Genomic DNA, 12,414 nt, shown 5'->3' with positions numbered 1-12,414 from the left:
AAAGGTTTATGGATTTAAGGAATTGGATAGTTGTGGTTATATTCATAGGATCTAATATTTCTTCTAAAAGTTTTTTGAAGGAATTTATGTCTGTGTTGAATGTAGGTAGGGCATTCAAGGAATATGTGAGATATGGTGAGGTTAAGGTTACATTGTTGGCATATGGGTGGAGGTGTTTTATCAAATAGGTGGCTGTGTGTCAGTTTAGTGTGTCCTATTCGGAGTCTCATAAATTTGATGGTCTCTAATCGAGAAATAGTTGGTTTTAAAAGTTCGATATTGCTCTGTTTTTTGTGTTAATAAGTTTGTAGTGTATAGATGTGTTGTTCCATATAAGGTAATTTTACTCGTCTGATACGTTGCAATTATACCCGCTACCCATAGGGTAGAAGGGTATTATAACTTTATGCCGACAGGAAATGTGTGTAACAGCTATAAGGAGGCATCTCCGACCCAATAAAATATATATATTCTTGATCAGCGTCAACAGCCGAGACGATCTAGCTAGAAATACTTTTGTATGGGCAAAAACGCCTTCTTACTGGGGTCTGAGTTGCTTTGGCCGGCAATCTGGTATATTATGCCGTCTATGGTATATTTTGAATGGTGTACTATATCGATATACCACATATACCATTTGGTATGTTTTTAGTATTTTTGTAGTATATTTGGTATATTTTGAGAATAATACCGCAAAATATATTGCTTTTATTCAAAATGGGTAGCGGGTATCTCACAGTCGAGTACACTCGGCTGTATCTTTCTTACTTGTTTTTACTGATATTAAAGGTAGTGCGGTTGCTTGCTTAGCAGCTAGGTCTGCAAGCTCGTTGCCAATGATGCCGGAGTGGCCTGGGACCCATATCAGAGTGAATTTGTATTTGTATTTATAAATAATTTTTCTGATTTCTAATGTATAGTATGTAGAGTTGTTTGGGTTTTCAAGAGCTGTAAGGGCAGAGAGTGCATATATTAATGTATGTATGTCCATATTGCAGACCGTTGAGGAGCACATGAAATTATCTTTCTCGCACATTGAAAGGCATTGGAAACGCTCGCAGAACTTCCAAAGTTCCCAGCACGCGGACGGTCTGGGAGGGTAAGAGCTATTGAGATCAAAAACTTGTTGAATGATTTTACTAATATATTTTGACCTTTGTAAAACAGATGCCAATCCGCGCAAGAAAAGGTCTACAAACAGCAGGAAAACGAAGAGAATCTACTGCGCTGTCCTGTGCGTCTATACGAATTCTATCTATCGAAATGGTCTGTTCTAATTGATATAAATATTTTGTATACTATTAACTTATATTTTCCATTTTTAAATGTAAAGACGCTCAACGATGTTTTCTACTTGCAACCAGAAAGATCTTGTGTGCCCGATTCGCCCTTTGGTACTCCACACAGGGGCTTAGCCAGGATGCATTGCAGCGAATGCTGCATTGAGTGAAGATGGTTAAGGAAATCAACATAGCGCTATTGACAACTTAATGCGCCGGAGCAAGTAGTGGCATGAACACGTCTGGGGACAGCAATAAGCCAGCAACACCAGCTGCGACAGCTGGTAATCGCCAGCACTGTCCGCAGTAGACAGTGGATGCATCATTAAGAATGGTGGCATAGGAGCCATAAAGCAGGAGGTCACATCACAGAATCCACCACCATTGCATCCCACATCGGATGCGGCGTCAATGCTGCAGAAACAACAGCAGGCTGCCGCTGCTGGTGGCGGTGGCAATGCAGCTTCTGGTGGACAGACACCCATACCAGTTGTATCGCAATTGGACCCCAATCGCATAATGCCTGTGAATGTAAGCAGTTGTCTCCTGGCTATTAAATTAGCTTAATATTCAAATTATAATTTCCTTTTATAGATTACGTTACCTTCGCCACCTGGCTCAACAAGTTCGGAATCTCGTGAGTCACCATACAAGTGCCAGCATCGGCACTGCAAGAGAATCAGCTGACCCAAATATTAACAGCTCATCTGATTTCATCGATCATGTCATTGCCCACCACTGTGATAAAAATGTTTTAAGTTCGTAGTCAAGGAAATAGTTGCAGCACGTCAGTGCTGATCTGTTGTCAAACTGTGAATGTTCTTTTATTCAAATAATTCGGTTGGCTTAGCCTAAGTACATAATGGTAGAATGCCACTGCGTAGAAGAGCAGCTGCATATATATATATCTTATATACTATGTTATGGAGAGAGAGTTTTATGGGCATATACATATATATATTTGTAAGTGGTCAGCATGGGAATGCTGACATATCTTAAATGCTGTCTTAGAGTGCAGCAGAAGTGGGTGATCGTATTTCGCGTCCACTTGAGTTTGTTTATTTATGCAATACGACTAAGTGTTGCTGCTTAGCTATTGGTACAGTGTACCCTCGATATATGCACATACTACACCTCCCTCCTTTTGAAAAATAACGTTAAGAAGTGAAGTTATTTTCTATAAATTATATCATAATTGTAACATATTAGTGAATATAATATTAATGAATTAAAATGATTTCTGATATTGAGTTTTAAATGAACAAAAGGGAATAAAAAAAATTTTTTTTGAAATTATTAAAATTTAAACATATTTATGTCTTTATATATTTTTTTTTTTTTTGGCTGATCAGACCTTTTGTTTTTGTTCTATATTTGCTTTTTAGCCTATCTTTATGTACTACCTGTTGTTTCTTATTTTGTATTTTAATAGTTATGTTGTCATTTAATCCTATATCTAATACGTCGTATCTATTATCTAACTTATGACCTGTTTCGTTTTTAAGCAATACTTTATCTCCTATTTTTAAATCAAAATTATTTAAATTCTTATCGTATCTTAATTTTCTATCTGCTTTTGCTTTTTCTAACATTCTTCTAGCTCTATTGTATGACATTTTTAGTCTGCATTTTAGTTCTTTGGAATAGTCTTCTATGTTGTATATTGGGTCTATCTTGTTTATTTTACTGAAATCTTTAAATTGTCTGGGTAATCTGCCAAATACTAGTTCATATGGGCAATAGTCATGAACTATTGAGGGTGTTGTATTGAAACAATAAGTGAAATATGGTAACCAAATGTCCCAATCACTTTTGTCAACTGATATATATGAACGTATATATTCATTGAAAGTTCGGTGGCTTCTTTCTATTGTTCCTAGAGTTTGATGATGGTGAGCGCAAGATGTTAGATTTTCTATATGCATATATTTGCATAATTCGTTTATAAGTGAATTTTTGTATTCTGTACCTTGATCCGTAATGAACGTCTTCATTGGACCGTACTTCAATACAAATGATTCGAATATAGCCTTTGCAACTGTTTGAGCACTTTTATTCGGAGTTGGAATAGTGACTAAAAACTTAGTTAGATCGCATATGATTGTAACTGCATACTCATTTCCGTCTTCCGATTTCGGTAATGGACCAATGGTATCAATTAAAACGGTATCAAATGCTGTTGCTGGCGTTGGTGTCAATGTTAATGGTGTTTTGGTATGTGTTGTTGTTTTGGCTTGTTGGCATTTCAAACAAGTCTTTACGTATTTTGATATTGTCTTAGTCATTTGTGGCCAATAATAAAATCTTTTGATTTTTGACAGGGTTCGCGCGATACCCGTGTGGCCTCCTTCTATAGGATCATCATGGAATTTTGTCAAAATTTCTTTAATTTGAGCTTCATCGTTTTTTCTATGATTATCACCTTTTGTAGAATAGCTAGTTCTACTTTTCGAGTACTCGATTGCCCTTTGTTTTAAATTCATTTAGTGATACAAATTCGAATATTTGTTCACTTGGTGATATTCGCATTTTTGTTATTTTATGCATTCCGGCTTTTGAAATAAGCCTTTGAAAGAATTGATTTAGATCAAATGTTTCATTAGAATACAAGTCATTAACATCAAAGCGTGAAACAATTGTTTTTCCTCGTTTTAATAAACACTTGTGTTTACCTTTTTTATTAGAACATGTTTCTTTTGTGTCATTATTGTTGACAACTTCATAGACTTTGGGCTTTTCTATTATTTGCTCATTTTTATTTTGTGTTTTGACCTTTGTTTCTTCTTTGCAGGAATTTTCCTGTGCAGCTTTTGATCTAGTCGTTACTTTTAGTATTTCTCTATTAATTGTTTTCAATTTTTTTATTGTTATGCGTGACAAGGCGTCCGCAATATGGTTATCTTTCCCCTTAAGATATTCTACAGTAAAGTCATACTCTTCTAAGTCCAGCCTCATGCGAGTGAGTTTGGAACTCGGATTTTTCATAGAGAATAGGTATGACAATAGTCTATGATCGCTTTTACCATAAAATGCTTGCCATATATATATGGTCGAAAATGATTTATGGCCCAATGAATAGCCGCCAATTCTTGTTCTGTAGTGGACTTATTACTTTCACCTTGAGTGAACATTCTTGAAGCGTATGCCACTGGAAGTTGTTGACCATTGTGGTCTTGTGTAAGTATCGCTCCGCATGCGTGTTTACTAGCATCGGTTGTTATGCAAAATTCTTTGCTGAAATCTGGATACTGCAATATTGTTGGTTTCATTAATTCCTTTTTAAATATTCGAATGCACTATTGCATTCTGCTGTCCATTCAAATTGGACATTCTTTTTACAAAGCCTCGTTAAGTGACGTGAGTGATTTGAAAAATTTTTAATGAAACGCCTGTAATAGTTACAGAAGGCTACGAAACGTCTAGCGCTGTCAGCATCTGTTGGTATAGGATATTTTTCTATAACTTCATATTTAGTGTCATCTGGGAGTATACCTTTATCGGTACATTTGTGACCCAAATATGTGACTTCTTTCATAAAGAAAGAACATTTCCCAGGATGTAGTTTCAGATTATGTTGCCTACATAGCTCGAATACATTTGTTGAATTTTTGAGCATATGTTTTTCTGAACAACCTATTACTACTAAATCATCCATATATAGAAATGCTTGCGATGGTTCAAGACCAGAGAATGCAAGTGTCATCATACGTTGGAAAGAGTTTGGTGCTACTTTCAGTCCGTATGGTAGTCGCGTGAAGCGATATGAGCCGTTGGCTGTTGAAAATGATGTTATATCTCTATACTTTTTTTCTAGTTCTATCTGGTGGAATCCAGACATTAGGTCGAGACATGAAAAATATTTTGCTCTTCCTAATTGATCAAGAATATCTTCTATTCTTGGAAGTGGAAATTTGTCTGACAATAGTTTCTTATTTATTTGACGATAGTCTACTGCTAATCGCCATCTTTTTTCCGTTGAATTCGGAAGCGGTTTCTTTGGAACCAAAAGTAATGGACTATTATATTCGGACATTGATGGTTCAACAATTCCATCATCTATTAATTTCTTAACTTGTCTAGCGATTTCTGGTTTTTGACTATCTGCCATACGATAGTTTTTTATATAGACCGGTGTTTTATCTCCTAATCTGAGTTTTTGTTTGTAAAAATTGTTAGCTGATATTGGTTCTGTTTCTAAACCAAATATATCGCTAAATTCGGTGTATAAATTAGTTAGTACTGTTTAAAACTGTTTAGGAAATCTCAACTGTTTAAAGATTTCTTTGGTTCTATTATCATTTTCTAATGGTGTTGTACAAATGTCATAGTCTTCCAATGATTCACATTTGATGTTTGCGCCTTCTATTATGGCGTCTTTAGTATTTGTATTTATAATACGAATCAATGCGTTTTCGCTATCGACAATTGTACTTGCTATTATTATGCCCGATTGTAGCTCCTGATTTGGTATTACAACCGTTTTTCGCTAGTGAGTAATTTGACTTGTCTAATTACTTCGCATCTAGCTGGCAATAATAATGTGTTGGAATCTAAGTTGTGTAAAATTGGAATGTTTATATGTCTATGGAAGTTATTGGGTCTTATTATGAACCAATCTTGATTGCTTTGAAATTCTAATATGCAATTGTATTTCTTAATGAAATCTAAACCGATTATGCCATCGCATGGTACCGGAAAATTCTCAGGTACTACATGAAATTCATGTGGTATTAGAACATCCTGAATGCATAGGTCAAGATCGACTGCTCCTATAGACTGTATGGTTCCTTCTCCAATACCTGTAATATTTGATATATTACTGAAATTTAAGTTGCTATATTCATTTGCTTTGTCTTTTAGCAATGAAATGTCTGCACCTGTGTCTATTAACAATGTAAGAACTGTGTTTGTTTTGTAGTTTTTGCTTTAATGAAAATACTCAGATTTAGGTTCAATTTAAACACCTTTACTGCTGATTGCTTAAGGGGTTTGGCTGTTTTCCGATTGTACATTACGCACATTTCGGTTGTTATTCTCATTTTGATGTTGATTGTTATTTTGGCTTTGGTTACCCCTTCGGTTACCTCCGCCTCTGTTATTGCCACGGCCGCTTCCGCGACCTCTGTTATTATTGTTGTTACCATTCTGGTTGTAATTATTTCTGCCTCTACCGCGGTAGTTGGCATTATAATTACCTCGTCTATTATTCCCATTGTAGAATAAGACGGTGTTGGCATTGCCGGTCATTTCTGTACTGCAATGTATATATTTTTCCATTGCATCGTTGAATGTACTGAATGTACCTGCTGTTAAGATCATTTTTAGTGACTCATTGGTACGGTTTTGCCTTTTGTTGGGCATTCATCAACTTGGCTTTTATAACATCAGGCGATTCGCCTTTTACGTTTGCCTGCAATATGTTAATTATTGCCTGTATAGACGTCGCTTGTTCGACCTTATATGTCAATGGTCCAATAATTTTGGTCTTGATGACCTCTACGGCTAAAGCTTCCTGATCTCCTTTAGTTAGATTCGTCAACTTTAATGCTGTCACAAACCTGTTTAGATGGAGCTTCTTACCATCGAATTCAGGTATTGTGGCGGATACCTGTTTAAGGTATGCTCTCTGAGCTTCCACTGTATTGGCCATGTTTATATTTGTCTTTTCTCTTCTATGGACTCGATATCGCTTTCGATATCCCAATCCTCTTGAGGCTGTGATTCGTCCCGTTCTTTTAGCTGGCTTTCGTCGAATTCCGCTATTTTGGATATTTCGGTTGGTACTTCTATTATAATACTGTGTCTAACACTAGTATTATGTAGTCTTTACCGAATGAACTGAGAACTTTTAAGCATTGAGCTTTATGTTCTTCAGTGAGTTTTCTCTGTTCTTTAATATAAGGTTTTGTAGCGCGTTGTATTGCGTTATCAATACCTTTATGTGATAAATAAGCGTCTGAGTTTTTATCAGAGCGCTTTTGTTGATGCATTTATATGATTTATCAAAAGCATCTCTAATATTGTTTATGGCTTTTGCTAGATTTAGCCATTCCATTTATGTACATTTTAGCGATGTAATCGCACCTGTACCCCTGTGGTATGGTCTGTACTATGATGGTCTGTACTAGGAGGTACGTGATGGTCACGTACGATAGTATTTTTATATTTTGTCTAAATCGTTGGCTCGACCCATGTAAGTCTTTCTCAACGATCTTTTTATGAAGAAGATATATCTTCAGTACTAGGTTAAAAGCTGATATTATTACTAAAATCAAAAGTAGCACGTACAGTCCGTCTAAGTGTGGAGTTGTATCCACTACTTCTACTGTATTTACAACATTTGCGGTGTCACCGTCCGATTTGACTTGGTGCCCCCATTGTGAGCAAAATTTTAGTTAACGATATAGATAGATCTAGATTAGATAAAAACATAGATATATCTTGAATAATTGACAATTATTATCTTCCTTTGTTTAGTTCATATTAAAACTCTATACCGTTTCCCTAATTAATGAATGAATTCATTATACTCAGTTTACATAAATTGCAAATAAGCAAGTTTACGATGTTTTCTACTTATATTAAGTTTAAGACTGAGTATAATGTGTTAGTTGTGAATATGGGCCCTATTACGTTAGTAATTGTTGTTTTGTTGTTGCAGCGGAAATCGCATCGGCAACATTAATAATATTGGGGCGGTTGGGGCTATGGCTTTTAAAGCAGCTCGCCGCTTTACTTCGCACCGCGAAGTTGAATGTTGATGGCTGCAAGGCACTCCTTGTAGCGCTGTCGGTCTTCCCCGTTGGTTGCCGTCTTCAGCATCTCGTTGTTCAGTCTTCTTAAGCTGAGCAATTTTACCCGGCTGCCACCTCGCTCCTTCTTAGGTGTCCTTGCCTTGTTTTCTTCTATGGCCAAGGGCTTTGGTCCCGCGGCTGGATCTGCCTCTATTGCCTCTTTAAGTCTTGGCAGGTCCCTTTGCTCGACAGGAGCAGGGTGTTGAAACGTCGGCCTGGTGGTCATTCGCTATTGTAGCTCATCTGCTACTCCTTCGTTGCTATAGTGTGCGGACGTGCATACCATAGTTTTGTTAACTTTTTTTTTCTTACTTGACTCGACTACGTTATTTCGTTTTATGGACTGCCCGACTTTTGTTTGTTTCATTTTTTTTTAACTTATGATTTTTGTATTGTGTGTTTTCATCATTTCACTGCAGCAAGATAATTGTTGAATTGATAAACGTTTATATCATTATTTGCCTTTTGATTATATCGCCATTATTTTTGGGTTGTTTTGTTTTAAAAAAAACTATCCGAAGAGCCTTAGCTCTTTTGTCACGGTCGCCATGTGATAAAATATTTTAAGTTCGTAGTCAAGGAAATAGTTGCAGCACGTCAGTGCTGATCTGTTGTCAAACTGTGAATGTTCTTTTATTCAAATAATTCGGTTGGCTTAGCCTAAGTACATAATGGTAGAATGCCACTGCGTAGAAGAGCAGCTGCATATATATATATCTTATATACTATGTTATGGAGAGAGAGTTTTATGGGCATATACATATATATATTGTAAGTGGTCAGCATAGGAATGCTGACATATCTTAAATGCTGTCTTAGAGTGCAGCAGAAGTGGGTGATCGTATTTCGCGTCCACTTGAGTTTGTTTATTTATGCAATACGACTAAGTGTTGCTGCTTAGCTATTGGTACAGTGTACCCTCGATATATGCACATACTACACCACATTAGCCTCATCCGTTCTGCAGCAGCATGTCAATGCGGCTCTCACCAATGCCAATCATCAGAGTAAGACTTTATTATATGATCATTACTAATAACACTTTGGTGGCTTCAGAGAATATTGCCATTGCTAAGCAATTGGATGGCGCTTTGGATTCGTCGGAAGAGGATGAGAGAGAGAGAGAGATGATAATATGGATAATGATGACGATGATGATTTGGACAAAGACGATGACGATGATGCTGAGCATGAGGATGCTGCCGAAGAGGAGCCCTTGAATAGCGCAGACGAGGTCACCGATGAGGACAATGCCGAGGTCTTTGACACAGATAACGTTATTGTGTGCCAGTATAATTTAACAACATATAAAATATGTATCCATTAATTATATTTCCAATTTTGCTTTCTCTATAGATCACACGATCGCGCAACAAATGGAAATTCTATCTCAAGGATGGCATCATGAATATGCGCGGCAAGGATTACGTATTTCAAAAGTCGAACGGCGATGCTGAATGGTAATCGAAACTAGCACCAACATAACAAAATAAAAAGCAGATCGTAAAACATGCATCCATAAAATGAAACAAACAAAAAGACAGAACGAAATGCCTCACAGTACGCCTTCAGCAAACAAACAAGTAAAAGCTACAGTCGAGTGTACTCGACTGTGAGATACTCGCTACCCATTTTGAATAAAAGCAATATATTTTGCGGTATTATTCTCAAAATATACCAAATATACTGGAAAAATACTAAAAATATACCAAATGGTATATGTGGTATATCGATATGGTACCGCATTCAAAATATACCATAGACGGCACAATATACCAGATTGTCGGCCAACGCAACTAAAACCCTTAGTAAGTAGGCGTTTTTGCCCATACAAAAGTATTTCTTTAATAACTTCCACAATTTTTATCTGATCGCAACCAAATTTTCAGGAATCATAACTACTGTAGTTATTATTATATAAATATATTAAATTTGCAACTCTAGCTTTAAAATTACGCTTGTTATTCGATTTTTTGATTTGCGGGGGCGGAAGTGGTTGTGGCAAAAATTTGAAACAAACTTGATCTGCGTGCAAACATAACAAATGCTGTCGAAAAAATTATAGCTCTATCTCTTATAGTCTCTGAGATCTAGGTGTTCATACGGACAGACGGACAGACGGACAGACAGACAGACACACAGACGGACAGACGGACATGTCTAGATCGTCTCGGCTGTTGACGCTGATCAAGAATATATATACTTTATGGGGTCAGAGATGTCTCCTTCTACCTGTTACATACATTTCCTGTCGGCACAAAGTTATAATACCCTTCTACCCTATGGGTAGCGGGTATAAAAACACAGCAACAAATACGTTACTAAGCACCCCATCTGATCAGGTCATCATACCATAACAGCTTCTTCATTTCAAGCTCGTAGCGAGCATACACCATTTGAGCGTATAGCTTCTCTTTGAGTGTAACCATCCGTCTAAGGAACGTTTGTCTCTGGCGGCTGTGGTGATACGCAGTGCCGCAACCCACATGTTGCCACCCATTGAGGAGGGCCGAAACAAATTTTCTTCAGAGAATTCTCTTCAGAAAGCTTGTTCTTGACCTTCCCAATGGGTGGCAACTTGTGGGTTGTGCCACTGTACTATGGGCAAAAGTCGCAAAGTGCGGCTTTTTACATTTTTTTGTGTTCGGTATCATTAAATTGACTTTATTTTTTTAATTAGAATACTTCAAGATTACTGAAACATATTTTTAAAAATTTTAGACTTCGATGGTAATTTGTTATTCGCCCATTGTTGGCGGGCGAACTAAATTTTCTACTGGGGCTTCGCCAGCGCATTTCCTACTGGGCAGTTGTAATCGGTGATTCTCTTTTTGCGCATGGGAATTTCACCGTTACGTTCGCTAGAAGTAGCAATGCAGCTGCAAATTTCGGCAGCGTGATTTAATTTGAATTTGTATTTGAGCCCAAGCAGAGGCAAATAATTGTTAACAATAAAATAGGATTTGAAGGTGTGCGCAGAGCACGAATGTAAGTAAAATTATGAAATTATAATGAAATGTAAATAATGTAATGAAAATAATAAAGATTTCAGCAAATATTGATCCACTACAAGTTGTTGTTTTCGAGTAGTGGATTGCTCGAAGTACGAGCAACGGCACACCAACCAAGGCACGGATCCGGTGCCAACATTCTGAAATATTCTTGCTAAGACTCGAATATTCAGTCTTATTTTGGAATATCAGTCTGAATCTGGAATAATATCAGTTTTTTGGAGACAAACATATTGTGTGTGGAGCACTTTGAAAGTTTGCAACTGGAGTCGTGACATAACCTCAACTACGACTATGGCAAATCGGGAGGAACACGTGCCTGGAAAGAGATGACGAGTGATGGTCAGCAATTAGATGGAGCTGCTCCTCAAGATCCAATTGGACCTGCCAATGGTTTACATGAAGCCGTTAATGTGCAGGCAGCTGTCGCGGGTTTTGAGCGCAATGGAGCAGCAAATATAGGCCGCTCATCTTCGTCATATGGAATCAGCACGTCGTCGAGTTCATCAACTCCTATTCAGCATAAACCGGCAAACACACAAATGTACTTTGATAGTTCGGGATATGGCACGGTGGTCAACAAGCTCCATATGGATTCATCTCGTGGAGGATTGACAATGCCATATCAAGCGAACACTGCAGCAGCGATGGGTGGTATAATCAATGGATTGCCACAGCCGGGATCAATGGGATTGCCCAGTAATCTTCAACAACCAAATGACATGCACGCTGCCAATTCATTGGCTAGAGTGGGCCATTGACGGCCGCTCAAATTAGTGCACGACATGTCATCAGCCGAGATCTACCTACTTTCACTGGAAAGCCTGACGAATGGCTGCTGTTCATTAGCAATTATGAGCAGTCGACGGAAAGATGTGGATTCAGTAACGAGGAAAATCTTATACGCTTACAGAAGTGTCTTAAGGGCCAGGCACTGGAAGCGGTACGCGGAAAATTGATGGTGCCAGATACAGTGCCGTATGCAATTGGAACATTGAGAATGCTGTATGGCCGACCAGAAATAGTACACGCCACGTTACAAGGAAAATTGAGAGACGAGCCAGCGATAAAGGCAGATAATTTGGACTCCGTCATTCGACTAGCCCTCGCTGTCCAAAATTACTGCGCAACTATGTCTGCATTGGGTCTTCATGACTTTTTGCATGATCCTGTCTTGTTGAACGAATTGGTCGCAAAGATGCCGAGCAGTATGAAGTTGGACTGGGGTCGACACCGATTGGCAAATCAAAGCGTCAACATGGCCACATTCGACAATTGGCTTTTCAATGTGGCAATGTGTGCCAGTATGGTAACTCCGTATGATGTCGG

The 12,414-nt window shown here is 37.7% G+C and overlaps 1 pseudogene; it reads left to right on the top strand.

Annotated features, from left to right (window-relative positions):
* The first annotated feature begins 983 nt into the window (after positions 1-983).
* On the top strand, positions 984-9,538 carry LOC132798052 (transcription initiation factor IIA subunit 1-like; annotated as a pseudogene).
* Positions 9,539-12,414: the final 2,876 nt, after the last annotated feature.

This window comes from Drosophila nasuta, unplaced genomic scaffold (assembly GCF_023558535.2).
Source record: "Drosophila nasuta strain 15112-1781.00 unplaced genomic scaffold, ASM2355853v1 ctg75_pilon, whole genome shotgun sequence".
NCBI classification, from domain to species: Eukaryota; Metazoa; Arthropoda; class Insecta; order Diptera; family Drosophilidae; genus Drosophila; species Drosophila nasuta.
This window is presented reverse-complemented; position numbering and strand designations above follow the sequence as displayed.